The sequence below is a fragment of the Pteronotus mesoamericanus genome, unplaced genomic scaffold, assembly GCF_021234165.1.
Source record: "Pteronotus mesoamericanus isolate MK-2021 breed Mesoamerican mustached bat unplaced genomic scaffold, CSHL_Meso_final contig_82, whole genome shotgun sequence".
NCBI lineage: Eukaryota > Metazoa > Chordata > Mammalia > Chiroptera > Mormoopidae > Pteronotus > Pteronotus mesoamericanus.
This window is the reverse complement of record NW_026555265.1, coordinates 17,328,292-17,351,854: the sequence shown is the minus strand read 5'-3', so window position 1 is coordinate 17,351,854 and position 23,563 is coordinate 17,328,292. Positions and strand designations below refer to the sequence as shown.

General features: G+C 37.7%; 1 pseudogene; it reads left to right on the top strand.

Annotated features, from left to right (window-relative positions):
* The first annotated feature begins 1,774 nt into the window (after nt 1-1,774).
* On the top strand, nt 1,775-23,539 carry LOC129079824 (40S ribosomal protein SA-like; annotated as a pseudogene).
* The last annotated feature ends 24 nt before the right edge of the window (nt 23,540-23,563 follow it).

Here is a 23,563-nt window from a genome sequence, read left to right as displayed (position 1 = left end):
AAAACAATTTTTAAATAAACAACTAAAAGCAAGTTTCACTGTATCAACAACAAAACTTGACAGAAATTAAACACTAAACTTTAATATCAAACACTGACAGCTTTTTAAAAATAATATTTATGTTTTAAAATATACTTAAATGACAAGATTCTTAGTTTCAATATAATACTCTTAAATCTTGAATTTAACCATTACATATGCCTACAAGTTTAGAAAAATACAATTAGAAATAAGTTTGGCTTCCGCCTTCAGCTTTGATATGTAAAAAACATAGAAATTGTCACTGCTGTCCTTACAATGAGAAAAAAACTGGGCAAGCTAATAACTCATGCTTATTCTTGAGCTCATCAGAGAGCTGAGGTCACAGGGCACATTGCAACCTGGAAACCTGAAGAGGCAGGTTTACCCAGAGAGATACAGGAGAGACTTGCTGACCGGAAGTGAAAACTGCTGGAGCCATAGACTGGTAGGAGCACCGGACCAGTAATTTGGGTGAATAGCTAGAAGCTGAGCCTGGATGAGGGCAGGAGTGAAAACCTCCTGGCGGCTGTAGTTTTAAGAGGGCATCACATTTTCATGGGCTTTGATTCTGGTATCTCCACAAGGCTCTCCCTATGAAGACCGAAGAAAGATCAGTGTAGCTTGCCCAGGGAGGGGAAAAGTAATTATTGTGAAATACATGAACCATTTTAACCATAATAAAGGAATACTCTCTTGGGAAAAGGACATTTTTAGATCCTTATCCCAGCTGCTGGGAGGGAACTCCTCCCACTCCACCCCACTCCAGGTTTTCTGCTTCACCTAAAGTGGGAAAAAAAACAAAAGCATAGTTAACAGGGATCATGGCTTCAAGGAAAGAGACTGAGGACTCGGCAGCTGGGGAAGAGAGCACAGAACAGTGGGTGGGGGAAGCTATACCACTAGAGCAGTGATGTTCAACTTGTGTGCCATGGCACACTGGTGTGTTGCAAGACTTTTTAAAACATGCAGTACCTGACTATTTGGTCAGGGTCATGGACCTCTCTTCCCTTAGGTTGTCAAATAAAAAAAAATTGGCAACAGCAAACACAACAATAACCATCAGTTGTGAATAAATCAAAATTATACCTATATTTTTTGTCAGATGGGCAAAAAATATATACTTTTTGGTGTGCCACATAATTTTAGTATTAGTTTATGTGTGCTGAAAGATAAAAAAAGGTTGAAAATCGCTACACTAGAGAAATACTTATGAAAGTCAGAGTCCAAGGACAAAGGCCAACTAAAACACTGACACTTCACTGAAAGATTATCAAATGCTCCACCTCAGCCATATCATACCACATTCCAACAGGGCTCCAGTCTAACAATAGTTATACGTGTAAGCCCTGCACAAAGGAGACTTTCTTTAAGGAGGTGTCCTTAGGGAAGTCCAATGTCAAGGAGAAAAATAAAACAAGCACATTAAAGGAATTTGAAGCTTCCAACACCTATAGCTACAGCAAAAAATTAACCTAAATCCTCACACTAGAGGCCCATTTGCCTCAGTTCTAATTATTCATACATATCATATTCACCTTTCAATAACAAAAATTACAAGGCCTGCCAAAGGCGAGAAAAAGTATAGTCTGAAAGCACAAAGCAAGCATTAGAACCAAACTGAGACATGACACAGACTTAGGATTATCAGACGGGGACTTTAGAATAATTGTGATTAGCTTTTCCACATTACTTACAGAGCGGTCCATACAGCGTGTACAGGATTCCCATTGTAACTTAAAGAGAAACTTTCACAATGTCCAGATTCTTCGATGTTCTTCAAATGAAGGAGGAGAGCGTCATCAAATTTCTTGCAGCAGGAACTCATGTAGGTGGCACAAACCTTGACTTCCAAAGGGAACAGTACATCTACAATAGGAAAAGTGATGGCATATGCATCATAAATCTGAAAAGAACCTTCTGTTGGCAGCTCAGGCGAAGGTTGTCATTGAAAACCTGGCTAATGTCAGTGTCATGTTGCCCAGGAATATTGGCCAGTGGGCTGCGCTGAAGTTTGTTGCTGCCCCTGCAGTCACTGCTTTTGCTGGCTGCTTAACTCCTAGAACCTGGAACCAGATCCAGGCCGTCTTCTGGGAGCCGGGACTTCTGGTGGCTACTGATCCCAGGCTTATCACCGCTTCTCGGAGGGACTCACGTTAACCTACAGACCATTGCTCTGTGTAACAGTCTCTTCTCTGTACTATGTGGACACAGCCATCCCGTGCAACAACATAGGAGCTCACTCAGCACGTCTAATGTGATGGATACCAGCCTGGGAAATCCTGTGCATGCACCAGACCATCACGTGTGAGCAGCCATGGCAAGTAAGGCTTATCGCTACTTCTCTGGAGACCCTGAAGATTTTGGAAAGGAATGGCAGGCAGCTGCTGAGAAGGCCTTGACCAGGGAGGAATTTCAAAGTGAAAAAACTGCTCCAGCTCCTGAGTTTACTGCTATTCAACACAAGACTGGTCTGAAGACTGGCAAGTGCCCTCTGTGCCTATTCAGCAGTTGCCTACTGAAGCCTGGCGCCCAGCCTGCTACTGAAGCCTGGTCCACAGCTCCCGCTGCTCAGGCCATTCAGTGGGTAGGAACAACCACCGAGGGGTCATTAGCTGTTACACAAAAAATGGAAATAAGGTTAAGACAAAAGAAACAGAATTATCTAAAAAGAAATTTAATAAAATAAACTAACTAATTAATATGGTAAGGGCCCTAATGGAGACAGCGGAAACATGCAAGAATAGAAGAGCAATGTAAGCGGAGATAGAAAATCTGAGAAAGAATCAAAGGGATATGCAGGAAATCAAAAACACTGTAACAGAAATGAAGAATGCCTTCTACGGGCTCCTCAGCTGATGTGAGATGGCTGAGGAAAGAATCAGTGAGCTTGAAGATAAGTCAATAGAAATAATTTAGTTTAAAAAAAACCTAAGGATTGGAAAACATTGAACTTGTCTAATATATCGACTCATTTTCCTTCAAAAAATTGAATTAAAGGATTAAAAAAGCATTCTACTTTTGGGGGATGCTAATAATGTAAATAATCATCTAACTCATGCTTTCAAGGCTATTGCAAATAGAAACAAATAATTTTAACACAACTAGCATAGACGAAACAACTTTAGGCATTTAAATACCATTTCATCTCTAAAGAGCAATGCAGCATAAGTTAAATACAGTTAATTTTTTCTCTCCCCTCAGCCTGGCTATTTCCTCACTGCTTAGAATTGTGAGCCCTCATTCTTCTGGCATTTGTCACCTGGAAGGTGTTCCCCCATTTGTCTCCTCCTCTGGTGGGGGACTGGAGAGGGAGGACACTGGCATTTTCTTGCACGCCTACCAAGCGCCACACTGAAATCAGTGCTTTACATGTTATTTTAAAAACCTCCTCATTGTAATATAACATATATACAGAAAAGTGCAAATATATGTTATGTATTTTCCTATGTAGACCTTGCTGCATTTTCCCAAAGTGAGCACATGTGTGTGACCAGCACCAAGTCAAGAAGTAAAATATTACAAGCACCCAGAAGCCCCCTTCTAGTCATTAATCCCTGGCCCCCTGCAAGAGTAACCATAATCCTGACTTCCACCAGCATAGATTTGTTTTACCTGTTTTTGAGTTTTATATAAATGATATATGTGGTATTTAATCCTCACCATAACTCAGAAACAAGGAGCTGGGATTTGCCCTTCCTTACACATGAATAAGCAAATGCAGAGGGGTTGAGTAACTTGCCCAAGATCACACAGGCGGTAAAAGGTGGAGGATGGGGTCAAAACCAGGCTTGTCTGGCTCCAAAGCTCATGCTCTTTCCTCTATATCTTGCTTCTTTCTCCTGCTGTACCCCAACCCCTTGCCGCCACTGCTATGTGTCTGGGCTGGGAATCTCTGAAGTTATTGGTCCTCATAACTCATAGGTGTCTGGGATGAGAGCCTTGTCTCCCTCAGGACCTCCCTGCTCAGGACCCAGCAGAATGCCTGGGGCTTTCCGGGTGCTCAGCACGTCTACCGCTAATATTTAATTAGGAGAGTTAGAACAGGATTCTACATTTCTTACACTGTCTCAATAGCATCCTGACCAATTTTTAAATATCTTTGCATTGTCTTTTTTTTTTTTTAACTAAATGCCCTATATCCTTCATGCTATATCCTTACACTTGCCTACTGCTACTCCGATCCTTTCTGAGATTAAAGATCAGTTGTCAAACATTGAGACTAAAAGCTCTTATTTACAGCCTTGACTCCTTGGTTACCAGTATTTAACATCACTTCAGGTAGGGCTTGATTTCAGCCTAGCTGTTCATGTTTGCACATTTAGGTAACTTGCTTCCGAATATCTGTGATACTGAACTGTGAAGGTCAGGTTATTGTTAAGTGGACTTTTTAATGTCTTGTAATGTCAGAAGAAAAACAGTGCAGCAGTTTCTTAAGACTAATAGCTTTTCCTACTTTCATTAACTGAAATTAGTATTTGAGCTCAGGTTTACATATTTCACATTTCACATATGTGAAATTTTGTCCTGTTGTAGAGATGGCTAAGAAAAGGTGGCCCCTGTCCTTACAGCATGATTAAGGCACCTATGAGTTATGAGGACCAATAACTTCAGAGATTCCCAGCCCAGACACAGCGGTGGGGGCAAGGGGTTGGGGTGCAGCAGGAGAAAGAAGCAAGATATAGAGGAAAGAGCATGAGCTTTGGAGCCAGACAAGCCTGGTTTTGACCCCATATCTGTGATATTAGAATCACCTTGAAAGCTTTTTACAAATTCTGTTGTTCAGGCCTGTTTGGAGTGGGAACTCTTTGATTTGGGGCCCAGGCACCAATAATTTTTAAGAGCTCCCCAGGTCATTCTAATGTGCAATCGTAATCAAGATTAGAATTACTAGACTTTATAGTAAGAAAAATATTACACAAATAGATTAGGAAGTGATGGGAAAGAATTACACATGCATACATACATTCATGACATTTCAGGGAAGAAAGAGTTCAGATACAATGAAGAAATCGGCAACAAAGATTTTTAGAACAAAATACCTGGCTGAGTGGAAATGCACTTCTGGAAAGGATAAACAATGATAAAAGATGGTAAAAAAAAGTGCACACGACAATGAACTTTTTGAATGATATAGAGAGGAGGTGGACCCCAAAGACAGTACTGCCAGGGCCTGTAGAAAATAAAATAAGACAGGGAGCAGGGTCCCAAGTTGAGAAGACCTCAAAAACTTGAATTTTAGGGTGTTGTCAGTATAAAGTATTTCTTAAATAATTTGTTTGCTTTGTCTAAATATTCAGAAACTGAAATCCATTATCCTGTTGCCTCGCTTCAGAATTAACCATCGTTAAGGCAGTCGAACCCCCTGTGTTCCCTTCCATAATCATAACTGTCCCACACTCTGCGGAGCTAATTATCATCCTAAATTTGGTGTTTATTATTCTCATTCATTTCTTAATACTAAGATACATAGATGCTCACGTTCCTAAACAAAACAGAATTTTCAAGTTAAAAAACACAAAGTATAGAAGAAAATAAATATGGCACAAAGAAAAAGGTGTTTCAAAAGTTGGACATCCCAGCTGTAACATACAGGAAGTTTCTGTGTCAGCCAGGTATATTTGGACTTGCATACGAAATTGGGCTTAAAAAGAAAGGGAGAAATATTAAGAACTGGAAAGAACATCTTAGTGCCTTAAATACAGAGTATGAGGAAGCAGGGTAAGTCAAACAAAGATACTAGGCTTTGACTCGTAGAGATTAGAATCGCGTTGTGGTGTTGACAGATTCAGTGAATCATGAAGGAAGAACTAGTTTCCGGGAGGTTAGATGTTGTTTTGTCAAATTTGGCCCTGTTGGCCATTCCCTCACTGTTGAAGCACTCTCCCCTCTGGTCTTCTGCCAAACTTTCTTTTGACTTTGTTTATACCTCTCCCTACTGTTCCTTCTCAATGTCCCTCATGGCCTCTTTTTGGGTCCACCTCTTCCAGCTCACACTTTCCTGGAAAGACTCATTCACTCCCCGGGCCATAATACACAAACACTGATGATCTCCAAATCTGTGTGGCCACATAAATGTATGTCTGCTCTGCTCCAGACATGGATTTTGAATCGTCCGTGGGAATCTAGCCCCAGAGCTGCACTCAACTTGTCCAAATTAGTTTTACCACTATCTAGTCCCCTTCTACTTTATTTATACTCTTTATTATTACTTATTCCCACTCTGTTTACTTTCTATTTTAGCAAATTATCCCAAAAATCTATCTTCTTACCCGAGCCTTACGCCATGTCTTGCCAAGTACTTAACGGCACTTGTTTCGGCCACCCTCCCCAACTCCCTGCCCTGCCCTAATCCCAGGTTCTTTTTGTCTCTTCCCTGGCCTATTATAATTGCCTGGGAACTTATCTCCCTAGACCTAGTTTTGTCCAATTCCTATATGTCTTTTACATGCTCTCAGAGTGATTTTCTTAATTATAAAACTGACCATCTACACTTAGGTTGAAAAAAAAAAAAAGACTCCTCATCACCTTCTGAAGAATCTTTCCATTTTTTTCTTTTGAGATCTTTTTTTAAGGATTCTAGAGGTGACTCAAAGGGGGCAACCACTAGTACCAAGTTAGAAACTGAAAGGGCAGACAATTCTTTTGCAGAGACATAAAAAAGTTGGATTAAAAAGCACAGACCCATTTCCCCTCTCCTATCCCACTATTAAGTAATTCATTCTCAAATATTTATTGAGCATTTTTCATATGCGGGACAGTCCTCTCAGTAGCATTATATGTTAACTTTCACTTTCACTACAACACATAGATGTAGGTAATATTATTATTCCCATTTTATATATGAGGTATATAGATGTTAAATTACCCAAATCCACTCAGTGTGATGGAGTCAAGAACCAGGACTTGAGTGCAGGTAATTTGACTCTACAATTTGCTATTCAAAGTGAGTTACATGGACAAGCAGAATTGTATCACTTGTTATATTACTAAAAATGCAGACCCTCTGCCCCATCCTATATGTTTCCAATCAGAATTTAACTTTTTACAAGATTCCCAAGTAACATGTATATTCATTCATGTTTGGAAAGCACTGCTTTTGGGTCTGGGTTCTCAACCATTATATTGTCCCCATATATAATTAGTTAAATTTCTCTTTTTTCTTCAAACATACAGGTTGATTCTCTTTTTATGGGAGAAAAACAATCCCCCAAACCTTTCCATTTTACTTTTCACCAAAGGGACGATAGCGGGAAGAGCCTCATCTGTATGTTCTGTGTATGCTCAGAGGGTGAGCTCCCAGTAATGAGCTAGGCCTCTCTGAGCATTGCCTCTTTTTAGGACTGCTTCATCATTTGACTTGAACCTGGCATCTAACACTCTCAACACAATTAGAACAGTAAATTAAGGAGCTGGAACTTTTCCGGTCAGGGGAAATATGAACCTTTAATCCTAATGGTTATTAGTTTTTGGTGTAAGTGCATTGTATAGCTCCAGAAGAAGAACTAGGGACTGATGTTCAAAATGACCACTGGTCACTTCATGGTTGTCCAAACATTTGATATTAACTTAGTACCAGTTGTTTAACAGGCAGGAGGAAGGGGTGAAAATAGCTATGACCTGGGGTCCAAGTGTTTGGGAAAGTGGGAGATTAGTTGCCATTACAATTTTAATTGACATCACAATCACACATCACAATTTTAACAGTGACTTAAAGTGACATGTATCTTCTAAGTTAATATGGGAGGGGAAGTGGGTTTCAGGATAAACTGTAGATCATTCACCTGGATGAAACTCGTTCATGGAGGCTTTTTGGGCTAGCCTCAGCCTTGACTCCTCACCCACCTGGAGGCTGTCCCCAGCCCTCTTTGGGTCTCTCATGAAGCACTCTAAACTCTGCCAAGCAGTAATGGGAAACGGATGGCTTACCTAAGATTTTGCACACAGAGGGAACATGTTTCTTATCACATACCATGTGGCAGAAACCTAAGCAAAATCCTTACTAGACATAAGGATTTTTCATGTCTTTCCTCCCAATCTAAACAGCTCATTCCCCTTTTTCTTTCTTTCCTCCTTTTTTCTTTCACTCAGTATCTAGCAAACCACTATATTGTTACCAGTATCAACTGTAGTCCCCAAGTTTAAATAATTAAAGCAACTTATAAACTGCAGAGTTAAAAAAAGAGACTAAAGTGTTTTTCCTAGCTTGTTTCACTAAGCATGATACCCAACCTGATTTTCAAGACCCTGCCAAAAAAAGCAAGCCTCTTCCTAGGTTAGGGGAGGGATGTCTATTGTTAAGACAATCACAACTAGACTGTTTTTTTTCTTACTGCCACAGTCTCCTTTATTGTGGTACTTTTTCATGTTTTTATACAACTAAATTAAAGCTTTTATCTTGTGATCAAAGGGCTGAGTGGACATATCACTCTCAATATTCAATCAATATGGTGCCTGGTCTTTGGATGTATGTATTTTTGTGACAAACATTTGAAACAGGTACTACAATGACTTTGGGCACTTCACACTCACTTCAATCAGAGAGGGCCCCATATATATATCATTTATACGTTGAATTTCCACATGATATTTCTTAGGAAAAGGCACTGCAGTTCTAGACTTTGTTTTCAAAGTATCAAAAGCAAGTGATAGACAACATAAAGTCTGATAAGCTCAAGCATCTTCGCATGGTACAAGGCTCTATATTACCTGACTTTTGCCAGCCTTCCCAACTTTGATTCCTACTGTACTCTTCTTGCTCCCAGCATGCCCACATACTGCCAACCCACACTCCTGAGGTGCCCAGAAGGCACATGGTGCTGCAGCTTCTGTGCCTTTGCTACCGCCATTTTGTCCATTCACCTTGAGATAGAATTTGTATTATTGCTTCTATAAAAACTTCACTATCTTAGAGTTCTCATTGCTGGGAAAAAGCACGATAGACTGAGTGGCAGTAAGAACAGAAATTTATTTGCTCACAGCTCTGGAGGCTGGAAGTTGGAAATTAAGGTGACAGCACAGTCGAGTTCTGATGATAGCCTTCTTCTGGGTTGCAGACTACTGACTTCTCATTGTATCCTATGCTGAAAAGAGGGCTAGAGAGCTCTCTGGGGCCTCTTTTATAGAGGCTCTAATTCACTCATGATGATTAGTTCATTCATGAGTGGTTTGCCCTCACGACCTAATCACTTCCCAAAGGCCCCCACTTCTTAATACCATTACGTACAGGATTAGGATTTCGAAATATGAATTTTGTTGGGGGACACAAACATTCAGTCCATTACATTGGTCTTCCCTTTTAAAGTGATCACCTCTGTCTTTGTTGTCCTGAACATTCTCATATCGTTGCACTTATATCACTGTATTTACCTGCATTTTATCTCTAGTAGACAAGCTTTCTGAGAGCAAGGAGTGTTTTCCTTATTTACTCTTGAACCTAAGCCAGTGCCTGACTAATGTAAATGTTTTTTTGAATCTTTGAATGGATATTCATTTGAATGGTCATGTCCAAACTTAAATGACAACAGACTTTGACGAAAGAAAAATATTGTAGGTGTATGGTTCACATTAAGATATAATTCTGCATAAGAAGAGTTAATGTATCATGGGTCTATTTTTTTTCCACTCCTGGATTCTATTTTTAAAGTGTCTTGGGTAAGCATACAACATTATTAGTTTAGTCAGAACTAGTATCAATAGTGCATTACAGGATAAAGGTGTGATTTCCAAGTGGTACTTCATAAAATCTGAGATGGCTCTCTAAAATATCATCTCCTCCCCCAAGAAAAGGTTGGGAATGAATGTGAATGAATCTCAATTTTTAAAACATATTTCTAAAAGTCTCTATTCTGTTGACAAATAGAATTGTTCTTAATTAAGAATAATTCCACATATCCCCAGGTATAGTGTCTGCTTGTTGAGAAAATAAATTTATCTACCCACTTTGATTGTTTCTAATGTAGCATCCAACAAAGGTACAATTATCTTCCCCATGTTATAAAAATCAATTTAAACACTTAAAGTATTGTTAAAATGCCTGAAAAAAATGATAAACAATAAGAAAGATTTATAATTTAATTCTCATTCTAAAAGATAGGACAGACATACATTTGTGTTTGACTATATGCCAATAAATAGAATGCCTGACAGCACAAGAACATTGAGAAATATAATCACTGTGTTTAAAAGGGAGAACAGTCTGAGTTAGGGCAATAAATTAATGCAGACCAGACCACTTATATTGTGTAATTAGTATGGGCTTGAATTAAAATTTTGAGATTGTTAGAGTTCTTTTTGAATTGTACTAAAGTTGGAAAATCTATTTCTAGGCCTGTGATTTATTCATATTCATTACATGAGTCACATTTATAATTAAATTTGGAGAACTGGCTGGATAGTCATCTAGATGTAAAGGAAAGAGAACAAAAATCTGTTTATCATCGTAAAAATGGAACTAGTAAAAAAACAAATTAATGTGTGGAAAAATGAGCAAGTATTAGTATGCTATTTTATTTAAAATATGAAAGGCAACTATTCACCTTTGTAAATCCAATAAATGCTGTTTGTGTCACAAAATATAGGCAAAATGTACTCTTTTAAAATGCCAGTTTTATAGTGAGGAAAGACCAAAATACTAAAAAAACAAAACCCAAAAATCTAAAAAACATTTTTAGTTCTAAAAAACAAAGGCAATAATTCCCAACTATGTATACTTTACTTGCATTCCAAAGCCACGTAGTCCAAATGTGAGAAAATGTAGTTTTTTAGTTGAGTTGACAAGAATATGTAGAATTCTCTAGATCTTTGGTTATCAGTATACAAGACATATATCTCATTGTTGGCTTTGAGGATGTCCCTGTGTGCAATTTTTTTGTCATTAAGTTTTCTTTTTCTCAGTTGTTTCAACAAATACTAACACTGAAACTCAGAAACCAATTCCTATTTGTTTTGGTGCATGTCTAGGATCAGAGAGGTTTTCAATTTAATATTTAAACACTTTACTAAATATTTAAACAGCAAAGTACTTGTGCTGGGTAAATTCTAACTAAAGTAAGATGGAAACTATTTCACTGTTCCTGTGTTACTAACTGTAAGTTGGGGATTCTCAGATACGAGGTATCTTGACTCGTGCGCGCGCGTGCGCGCATGTGCGTGTGTGTGTGTGTGTGTGTGTGTGTGTGTGTGTGTGTGTGTGTGTGTGTTATCATTTTAGTTTATTCAATGTAATTTCCAGATTAATTTTGGTTCAAGTTGAAGAAGCAACAAAATTAGTTGGAGATTAAAGTGATTCTTTTTAAACTTTTGTTTAGCTATATGCTTTTGAATAAAATAAAAATTTAAAGAGTAAAGGAAAATCCCTTTAAAATCCAAATTCTTAGCCATTGGTATTCAAGTCTGCTTTCATGTATTTATTTTTTTTATTTTGAATAGTTGGTTAATACCTTGCCCTTAAGCATACATTTTAGAGTCTAAATACTTCCAAATGAAATGCTTTGTATTCTTGTTAACTAACTTCATGAACAGCATCAAAAGTGAAAGTAATAAGGCTAGAATTTTATGAGGGATAGTTATATCCTAGAAATGTTAGGACAAATTTCATAGTGTACTAATAAGTCCCATCAAAGCTCTGTATTTTTAATGACCAAAAATTCATGAATTTAGATTGCGAGGTAAATTCAGGTTGGTAGATAATAATAAAGGGAATGTGGATTAGAGGTAATCTTTTGATAGCAGTGTGGTTGTAGCACAGAACTGCCCTGGTAGAATATTGGAAGAACCTAATGCACATTAAAGATTTTTACCAGTGTATGAATCTACTGAAATGAATTGAGGGTACATGTTTTTAAGAGCATGAAATTGTCTTCAATATATATTATTAAATTAAAAGGAGCAAGGTAAAGGAGAGTATGTGTGATACTATCTTTTTTTTCTCTGGTTTCTATCTGCTTATCTATGAACAAAGGATAAAAAGAAACTGTAAGAACAATTGTTTCCCAGAGGAAAGGAAGAGGATTTGATGAAATAAATATTTTCATCTATATATTCTTTTGAAATTTAAAACTTGACTCTGTATGCATGTATTATCTATTTTAAAAATCTACACAGTAGATGCTGGAGACCCAGCCCTACTGAATCAGAGTCTCTGGGGTCTGGCTGAGGTACCTAAACTTCTATAAGCTATTAACTCCCATTTGGCACTTATTGCCTTCTCTTAAGAGATGCTCACATGGCCCTGGCCAGTGTGGCTCGGTTGGTTGGAGTGTTGTCCAATAAACTGAAAAGTGGCGGGTTCAAATCCTGGTCAGGGCACATGCCTAGGTTGCAGGTTTCTCCACGGCTTGATCCCCTTTAGGGGCACATGTCAGAGGCAGCTGATCAATGTTTCTCTCTTACATTGATGTTTCTTTTCCTCTCTTTCTTCCTCCCTTCCTCTCTCTCTAAAATAAGCATGTTCTCAGGTAAGGATAAACAATTATTCATGCGAAAATATAACTTTTGTTTCTCTCAACTAGAGAAATGCATAGGATTGGGGGTGAGGGAATCTTATGCTTCCTGTGACAAGGGTTGTCCAGAAAAATAATTGTCATTCTGCTATTACCTTATGTTATAATGAGGAAGCATTTCTGGAAATAAAATTAAACATAACAGGATTATGGGGTCATTAAAATGCTTTATTTTGCTGACCAAATGTCATTAAGTGCCAACAATATGATATTTCAGCTAAGTTTTATTTATTGAAAGCCATAGTAATGAACTAATTGATCCCTAGATACCTGCAAGGGCGAACAGTAAAGTTTAAAGCTAAGACTGTAGGTCTTGCATATGTGTGGTTATCAGATATAGGAGAAGTCCCATTACAGAGAGGTTCCCAATCTCTAGGTGACGGACATAGGGCAGTGCCATGGTTTTATGCCTCTTCCTCTTTGTCAGTGTTCAGCAGGATGCACATATTCAGGTTCTGCATGACATCCATGAAGATCTGGTGTCCCATTATTTTCCTCTTTTGGACACAGCACTCCAAGTCAGGCCCTTTCTGACCATCAGGCAACCTCAGTCCCCTGATGAATACTTGGGCAGGGGTGCTTCTCCAAAATATCTCAGGATCCAATATGGTGAGGCACTCTAAACATTCTCTTTTTGTTCTATTAATCAATCCCTTTGGAGGTGGTTCAAATGGGGGAAGATCCCAAATGCCTAGAAACTTTAAAGACCCATCCTCCCCACGGGAGCATACTGCCCCTCCCTGAGCGCATAGAATGGTCTTTTCAGGAAGACGGTGGGAGTAGTAGCCACACTCAACTTCTCATGTGAAAGCGAAATGGAAGCAGTCAGTTAGGCCTTTCATAGACTGTTCTGAAGGTACAGTTTTAAAAACCACAGCAAAGAATGCATTACTTAGGCAATGAAAGGTGAGTCTTGTGGCTTTAGCACCCCTTAAAAGGACCAGAACCCTTTCACATCTTTATGGTATTAGCCAAATGTTTTGTGGTGCATAAGGGAGTTAACAAGTGACTCCATTCCTCGTCTCATACATATGGAAGCTCATTAATTTAGTTAAATTGAGGTTAGGCTCAATCTTTTCTCTAAATTATGGCAAGAATCTACCTTTGGAAGGGAACATGTACATGGATATGGAGAAATGTGGGGGCTTAGGAAGAGAGGGTAAATGCATTAGGTTTTTTTTTTCTTTTATCTTCGCATGAGAGCATGCTTATTGATTTGAGAGTGAAAATCATTAGTACACACACCAACCAGGGACAGAACTTGCAACCTAGTTATGTACCAGGTATTGAATAGTGACCTTTCAGTTTACGGTACAACACTCCAATCAACTGAGCCACACTGACCAGGGGTAAATATATTCGTTGTAAAATAGAAGAAATGTTGTTGACTCACTGCTAATCTGAATACTTGCCAATGTAAATTGGATGTTCTTGTCTATCTCTTTCTTTGGCTATATAGTCACTAAAGACAGAAACTTCTTATATTCTCTTGGGATTCCCTAGACTAGAATGTATAGCACAAAACTTTGTTGAAGGAAATTTAAAATGCCCCTTACCTATTCTTGGGAAACTTGTTTAAGACCTGAACTCCTGAAGATGAAAGAAGGCCTCTACTCCAGTGCAAGGGCTAGGCTGACAGTTTGAGTGACCTGTCTCTCTGGTTTGTCACTTACTCAACTTTCCTTCTCCTTCCAACATTTATGACTGAAGACTGTGCCAGGCTGTGTGGGGTAGACAGAATTCCAAGAAGACCCCCAGGGACCCACACCCTTGTGTTATCCCTCCACCGTGCTCCCTTTAGTGTGGGTGGGACCTGGAGCTTGCTTCGAACCAATACAATATGGCTAATGTTTTGGGATCTTATTCCCAAGATTATGTTTTATGGAAAATATAAAGGTATATTGCAGATACAATTAAGATCTCTAATCAGTTGACTTTAAAGTTAATCCTGAGGGGGATTGTCCTGTGGGGGTCTGACCTAATCATATGAGCTCTGTTAAAGAGGTTAAGAGACTCTCTTTCCTGCTATGCTTGGAGGAGAAAACTGCTGTGACTTCCACAGCTGCCTGAAATCTGTTCTGCTAACAGCCACATAAGCTGAGAAAAGGATCCCTGGCCGGATGAGGTCCAAGTCCAAATGATTGCTTACATGCAGCTGTGGGAGGCCCTGAGCAGAGGCCCTGGGAAAGGTGCGCCTGGACTCTTCACTCATGGAAAACTGAGATAATAACAGCAAGTTATTTTAAGCCACTATGTTTGTGGTAATTCGTTATGAACCATAAAAAACTAATACATAAATTATGAAACATTTTTGGCAACTCTTGTACCTCTGTATGATTATATTATATTTTTACATGTCTATCTTTTGATACACTTCTTGAGATCTGGACTCCTCTTTGATTCTCTTTGTGTCTCCCTTCACTTGGTACACAAAAATTTCTTGGATGTTCTTTGAATGAATAAATTAATGATGAATTCCTTTTTGCAGTGTTCTGGTTCTTTTTATGTTCAGTCCTTCTACTAACAAACTACTCTTTCCACCTCCTAGTTTTATTCCTTTCTCTGACTGTTCCCACCTGGAGAATAAGTTATATTCATTAACCAGCCATGTTTTGGTTAAAATTAGCAAGCATTAGCACTGAAAAGTCTAATGTAAGTTTATTCTCTTGGGTTTGGGAGTCCATGTGAGTGATTCAAATTAATGTATCTTTTTTCATATTCAATCATAAAGACATCCTTCCTTTGAGATGTCATCGCCTGTCACTTAGCAATTGTTAGGACATTCTTAAAATGTATTTCCCATAGAACTTGTCCAATTAGAAATACTACAAGATACAATTACATTATACATTCTGTTACTTAGGAAAAACTGGGCCAGTCAGGGTTCCTTGTTATAAGTGACAGAAATCAATTCCTTCTTTAAGAAAGGAATGTGTTGGTAACCAATCTGGCAGCTGACAGAATAAAAGAAAGGAGAGAAATTTCAACATGGAAAATAGGTAGGAACCAGGGAAGTGTGTGGGGTGAGTTAGAACTGCAGTTATCGAGCTAACCTTCAAGCAGCCAGTGCAGAGTGTTGCTGTATCCTTGGCTCCACACTGGACACCACTCAAGAAGCCCTCCCCCATCACCTTTCCATCACCCCCGCTCCTATCACCAGAGAGAATCCTAAATTACTTCTTTATTTTCCTCCTTAGCTAAAGAGTCAGTGTGTCTGAGCAAGCATCTCATTGGCAGAGTTTATTCTGTGGATTGGAGGGAGCAAGTATCTGACATTTTGGTTTCTGTGGCAGTAGGTGGGGCTCTACATCTCACCAAGTCACAATGTCCAGTAACCCAAACATGAGGTTCAGGTGGTGGGCTGCCTCTGCCCAAATCACAGCATCTGATATATCTGGTACAAAGTGTTGATATTTTCTAGAAATAGGCTTAGCTTGATGACATTGTTGAATGAAGATGTGGAGCAGATATATGAGTTTAAGAAAAACTTGACATATGGGCACAAAGATATAAAACATCAGAGCAAGATTATTTGATGGCCAAGTGTAGTTACATAAAAAGGAGGTAACACAAAATGGTTCTGGAGACTTCTCGTCTTCCTTGAAGTTGTCATTCATATTCACAGTTGTGGGCAATCCCATTTAAGTGGAATGAGGATTCTGCATTGTCCAAGAAGTGTCATTGCTCTTCCCAAGGGTGCTCCTCCTGCCCCCCCCCCCCACCATGTTTCTACTCACCAGCCTGTTACAGAGACTTTGGCTACAGAATTTCCTGCTCATCACATGCAGGTAATTGGGTCAAAAAAACACAGTGGATTCATAGTCACTTACTTCAAGTTTCTTCAAAGCAAAGGCAAAGGAAAGATCAAGTTCTTCATACCTTAAGTCAGTAGGCTGGTACATGAGGCCCATGCTGTCAGTTACTTCTGCTTTATTCTTTCTCCACCAAGGCCTATTTCAAAGGTCACTTTCTCTATGAAACCTTGATTTATTTTCTCAGACTGAGTCGTTTGTCCATTTTTCTTCCTCTGACCTCCAGTTATTTATAAATAAATGTACTTATTAACATCTTATATTGCGTTGTCAATATTTCTGGTTCTCCACCAGATTGTAAACTATGTCAAAGACTGTGTTTTTTAGGCAGAGTTAGGTGTTCTCTATTCCTTATTTTTTTTTCATTACCTTGTACAAAGTGACATTGTTTCCATAGCTGACTCCCCACTAGTTTTTTTTTGGGGGGGGGGGGTGTTGCGCAGTAGTAATCGTTTGTTTTTCTTTGGACTTTGTCCATGGTACTGAAATTTGAAAGAGCCCTTAGCAAGGAATTACTGATTTATCTTAAGTGGACTTGTTATAAACAAGATGTATACTATATTCCCACTCATTTGGCCAATTTATTTTACATATATATAATAGTGTAATACAGTTGTATTTATTAAATATACTACGGTTATTGCTTAAAGCCAGTTTCTAACTTATACAATTCTATTAACTACAAAAATATTATAATGTACAACAATATCATACATTTGAATTGTACTCTACCACTTTCAGATCACATTCAAATACTTCATTGTTGATTCTTTTAACAACTGAAAAGGTGGTACCACATTCTCTGTTTTATTCTTTCATCCACACATTTCTAGGGCTCCTCTTTTATACATGACAATATCTAAATGTAGAAATAAACTAGCTTTGGATTAGCAAGAAGACTGACATTGTTTGACATTTCACATATCTCTAATGTCTGATTTAACAGAAAACAGCAGAATTCTCTTGTCTGCTTCTGCATTCTATCTCTTGCCATATATTGTTTGTGTTGAAGTATGTGAGGACAATCTGGTCTCACACAGATATGTACATAGTTGTAAAGGGAGCATTTACAACCTCTTGCAAAACCTCTTGAAAGGGTTTTTAAGAACCTGTGGGAATCCATCTACCACCTTTACAAATGGCTGGTCGATAGTGTACGGGATTTCAATGCAGAAGCTTTCAAGCCAGGTAGACCGCCTACCTGAATCCAAACTGGTTTGGTGCCCTGGTTGTGTTCTTGGCAATTTACTTAAACAATAAGCTTCTTTCTCTGTGGAAATAGTGTAATTATTCTAACTTTTTATTTTACAGGTTTGAACTTGTGTATCTACTTAGATGCAGATTTATATTATTTTCCATTTGAGGTTGGGAGTCCATGGATGCTGAGGGCTGAATGTATGCATTGATATATACTATTTCATATACATATACTTTATTTCAGAGAGAGTGGGGGGGGAGAGAAAGAGAGAGAGAGAGAGAGAGAGAAATTGATGTGAGAGAAGCATGGATCAGTTGGCTCCCATATGTACCCTAGCTGGGAGTTGAACCTGCAACCCAGGCATGTGCCTGACCAAGAATTGAACCAGAGACCTCTGGGATTATAGGACGATACTCCAACCAGCTAAGCCACATTGGCCAGGGCTAATTATTCCAACTTAAAAATTAAATGCTCGAAGTGTAAAGTGCTTAGTGCCGGTTCTGGCATTTAGTATGTGTACAAAAAAAAAAAAAAAATAGTAGCTGTCTCTAATGTATCATAGACTGTTTTCTGTACTCCTCTCAAAATGGAAGGCCTAGAATAGTCATCCCAACTCACCAGACAAGAGACCAGTCATAGAGGGAATGTTCTGAAGTTGAAACCAATAGATCTCTCTTTAAAATATCCTATCCTGTTGTCACTTACATAATATTTATTCCCAGTCAGCATTCTTATATAATTATAGCTGTTTATAATATGATAAGACAAATTGAAGGCTATGTTAGACTTGAAAAAAACCATTAAACTTTAATATTCACATTAAAAAATTGTGTGGTTCTTGATGAAAAACAGACCATATTAATATGCTGAAACATATTTTATAATATAGACATACTAAATAGACTAAAAATATTTTTCTGAACACCTAGAAAGTAGGAAAGATTTTTAAAATTTGTTTTTATTTTTATTTATAAATTTATTTGAATAACAATTGAGTATTCATTCATTCACTATAAACATCATTGCCCAGAAAATAAGTATAAGTAACATTTTTAACTAATATTTTCCCTTTTGTATTGTTCCGACTTGCTTTGTTTGTCCAAAAATAAATTTCTGATTTGTCGTATTTTTAGTATATATTTTTTAAAATTAAAGGCATTTACACCTGAACTTTGTATCTTTTCTACTATCCAAGAAAGAACATAAATAATCATAAGGGTCAGAAACTAGCAGTAAAGTAGCTGCCTAGGAATAACTATACAAGTTATTTTGTACATAATCTGATACATGAAACTATTACAGAAATGTCAGTGGAACAGTCCCTTCCAGACTGTCAGATTTTGTAAACTTATTACTTAACTCTGCTTCTTGCCTTGTTTTCCTAGACTCAGTATATTCAGTCCCGGTTGACTAATTCTTCTTTTTAGTCAAGAAGACTAAATATAGTCTTCTATATTTATCTTAAGTGGACTTGTTATAAACAAGATGTATACTATATTCTCACTCATTTGGCCAATTTATTTTGCCAATAATAAATTGGGTCAAAAAAACACAGTGGATTCATAGTCACTTACTTCAAGTTTCTTCAAAGCAAAGGCAAAGGAAAGATCAAGTTCTTCGTACCTTAAGTCAGTAGGCTGGTACATGAGGCCCATGCGGTCAGTTACTTCTGCTTTATTAATTTCTCCACCAAGGCCTTATTTTGTGCCCATCTACACTGGTTTTAACTTCTCAATTAATAGGTCACAAGGAAGCCCTGCTAATAGCAATAGCGAGAACTTCTCATATAGATTATGTACTTATTTTTTGCCTTATAGTATTCTAAATATTTTACATGTTTACATTAATAATCTAATCATCAAATAACCCTATATTATTATGCTCATTTTATAGATGACAGAACAGACCTAGAGAACATATTTCAGTAAAGGTCATATCAGAAAAACAGAATACTCTCTAAATATTTAAATCAAGGGATACTTAATCCAAAGAATTGGCTATACAGGTAATAGAAGAGCTGAGAAGCCAAACAAGGACAGTTAGTTAAATCAGAGTTTAGCAACAACAAGAGTATGCAAGAACTGATTATAACTCTTATATGCACATGCACTCTTATATGCACATGATGGAAGGAAGCAAGATTTCCAGCAGAAACTTAAACCAGGGTATACCAGCCTGGTATAAGAACTAGAACCCCCCAAAAATATAGCCCTAGGAGATGTCACCTAAAGGGAGAGGGAGAAGAAGAAAGAGAAATAGTCTGGCTTCTCCCTATCCCTCACCCCACAATACCACACCTATGCCTCTCATTGGCCAAATCCGTTCTGGAGACAACTGACCTGAGGGCATGGAATATGCAGATTCAGAGCAAAGCAGTTGAAGTGCGAGGAATGTACCTGATTGAAAATAGGTACATTTTAGATGAGTTGCTTAAGATCACAGAACTAGCAGTCCCTGGGCTGTTCTTTGGGATTTGTATATGTGTAGTGATCATGTGCTCTGAAGGGGAGAGACAGAGGTCTTGGGAAGTGACCTGAGTTTATGTAGTATTATCTATCTGTATAGGCTACAGGGTAATTTTAGGAAAATGAATGCCTAACACTATAGGAAAGACCAAAAGGTAGGAAATGAGAAAGGGTGTAGGGACTCTAAGCCATTTTCATTATCAGAGTATGACTTTGAGCATGTTCAAAGTAAGGGGAGCAAGTGATTCACACTCCACTTTCGTGCTGGCTCTCAGTTGACAAAGTATAGCTTTTTATCCAAGTAGAACTTGGTTTTAAAGTAGACCTTGCAAAAAAAAAAAGTTTACATTGGACTAGATTCTTATTTTAATTCACAGAACCTCTTTTCCTTAAAGCTATTCTAATTGGAAGTGTCAGGATTGACATAAAATGCAAAAGTACTATTTTTAAAAGTGTGTCAAAGGATATTCAGTGGCACAAAGGTGTAAAATGTAGGATTAAGTAGATTAAATGACTGTTTTGAGCTGAATTGTGTTCCTCTAAAATTCCTGTGTTGGAGTTCCAAAGCCTAGTATCCCAGAATATAGCTGTATTTACAGATAAGGCCTTTAATGAGGTGATTAAGTTAAAATGAGGCTGTTAGAGTGGGCCCCTAATCCAATATGGCTAGTGGCCTTACAAAAACAGAAAGAGGAACCAGGAAATAGAGGCACTGAGAGTCAACCACATGCAAAGAGGCAGCAAATGGGTGACACCTGCAAGCTTTGACTTTGAGCTTCCAGAGCTGTGAGGAAACAAATTTCTGTTGTTTAAGCCACCCAGTCTGTGATATTTTGTTATGGCTGCCCTAGCATACAAAGAAGCAATATCTGGAGACTCTCAATGTTGTGTAAGTCACCATTGACTGCTGGAGATACTAATAATGACAAGCTTTGTTATATAAAACAATATGGCTGCCAGAACTGCAAAGCCGTACAATTGGAATGAGAAGTTAAAGTTAAGACATACATGCAAAAGCCTAAATAAAACTTCTTTTCTCTCCTTCGTGGCTGCCCATTTAACTCAATAAGCATTTTATTGTACATGTATCTGGCAGATAGCACTCTTACAGGTTCTGATCTATGAACACCCTATCTCTAAATGGTACCACTGTGACATCATACAAAGCTCCTGTTGAATAATTGCCTATGTTTTTCTTACTGGTGGAAATAATTTATTCCAGAATGCCAATCATCTAAAGAAAAGAAAAATTATTCTTATCCTCCTTAAAGTAGATTTAAGAACAACTCTTTTGTCATGGAAATTTTTCAAATCTACACTATGAATTGAATGTCTCTTATTCATGTCTTACAAATGTGCTTTAGCAATATATTAGATTTTTGTGTCCAGAAATGCATTTTCAAACTCTTTCTAAACAAGGGGAAATCAGTAGTCAAAATAGAACAATACCAATTTCCTTGGTTCACATAAAAACACAATACTGAATATTATAAGAAACAATTTGATCCAAAATAGAAAAATAGACAGTATTAAAAACTAAATTTTAAATTTTATGCTAAATTTATCACTTTATGTGTTTACCTGAATGTCAAGAATCCAGAGTAAAGCAACAGTTAAGAAATTATTAAATAATATCCCTAGGCTATCATTCCAACAATTGTACATGTTAAGGCTGACTCATGAACAGCAAAACTGACATTGTGACAAATTTTTAAATGAAGTAGAATCTGGCAATGGATTTTATACGCAGATTTATCTCAAATTCTCAAATTTCCATTTTCTATTCATTCCAATTATACTCTTCTAAAAAAGAATGCCTATAATGAAACTTGAAATTTTCTTTTCAAAGTTCTACAAAATAACAATTAAGGGTAAAAAAAAATAAGTAGGGAACCATCAGAAGTAAGATGGAAATGAATCACCAAAGTGGGCATGTATGACCCCCCTGTAAAAGAACTTTATTTGATGATTACCTAGAAAGTGTAGGTAAGATAATTCTTTGATGAAACTAAAATTTTAATTCAGAGGAACACATTGCCAAATTCTTGAAACTAGTCTTTAATATCTGGCAATATCTTTTTTTTAAAAAAACCATAATCCTAGATTTTTATGTTAGATTTAACTTTCTTAAATTGAAATGTGAACCTGATAGATTTTCTTTTTAAATCTAGAATACAGAGAAACATGAAGTGGATAGGTTGAAAAGAGTTTTAGTCTGTAAATCAGGAAAAGTGGGCTCTAGTGTGCCTTCTTTGAAAAGTCACTCTCTTTGGGTCTCAGCGTTCTTGCAAAAAAAAAAAAAAGTGCATTCTGTCAGAACTGTTGCATTGTTCCTAAAATACTGTTTCCAACCATCTCATTTTCTGAAATTATTCTGACTAGACATAAGATATCAATAAAATAAAGGTTGTAATTTGTCAAAATCATATGACCAAAAAACATGAAAACTAGAGGAAAAGATCTCAAAAAGTGCTTAAAGATAATCTAAGGTGCAAAAATGGTTGTAATGTGCGCAGATTTGTTACAAAGCCCTAAGGGTTATTTGATTTATGATTATTAAATAAAGCCAAATAATATTTCAATGGTTATTTACCAAGTTTGCTTTTCTTGTCAACAAATTTATACCAGGACTTGCATACGTGTGTATTGAATTTGTGACAATATGCACTGATTATTCCACCCTCTCACTGGAGAACCCTCACCTCCTATCCCCATGTTAGCTCGTAAAGATTTTAATTTAATTTTATTTTTAATTTTTTTGTGGATAGAGATCGCTTTGTCCACATTAGGTAAGTAGAGAGATATATGTAGATATATATATATATATATATATATATATATATGGCAATGGATTTTATATGCAGATTTATCTCAAATTTCCATTTTCTATTCATTCCAATTATACTTCTTCTAAAAAAGTGTGTGTGTGTGTGTGTGTTCATTCCACACAGGGTGGTCAATTGCTAATTCGACGACTGGGATATTACAATGTATTGTAGCATCTAGGCAGTGATACTTTTGTAATGTTGTCTGTTGTATAGACCGTAATTCATTTATATCAGATCTTCAGGAAATAATGCTTATTTCTCCAGAACCTAGCAGCGACTGGCACATGTTTGAATAAATGACGTAGAAGGAGAATGTCAATATTAGTTTATGTAATGATTAGTAAAGGAAAAAAGTACATTGTAGCAAAAGGACTTCTGACAGCCATCTCCTTAAGTCACTCTTGACTTTTCCCTTCGGGCAAGTTTATTGCTTGGGAAATTCCTAGAAGTCGCGGGCAGAGGACGGGAAACACAGAAAGAAGCCGGGGTTCGTGGCCCAAAAGGGTTTTGGGACGTTACGGAGCATAGATGGAAATGTTCTGTCTTGGAGGAGTTCGGAGAGCTGACGATCCGAGAAGTCCTGGGCACAGGGAGCAAAGCTGCCCTCCCGCTTCGGCTTGGAATTTCGCGGAGCCAACCACAGCCATCGCGTAACCAGCCGCAGGAGCGGCTTAGGGGTCCTGCCTGCGGGGCGCGCCCTCGCTCCACCCGGTAGAGCCGTGCCCGCGCCAGCCGGGGA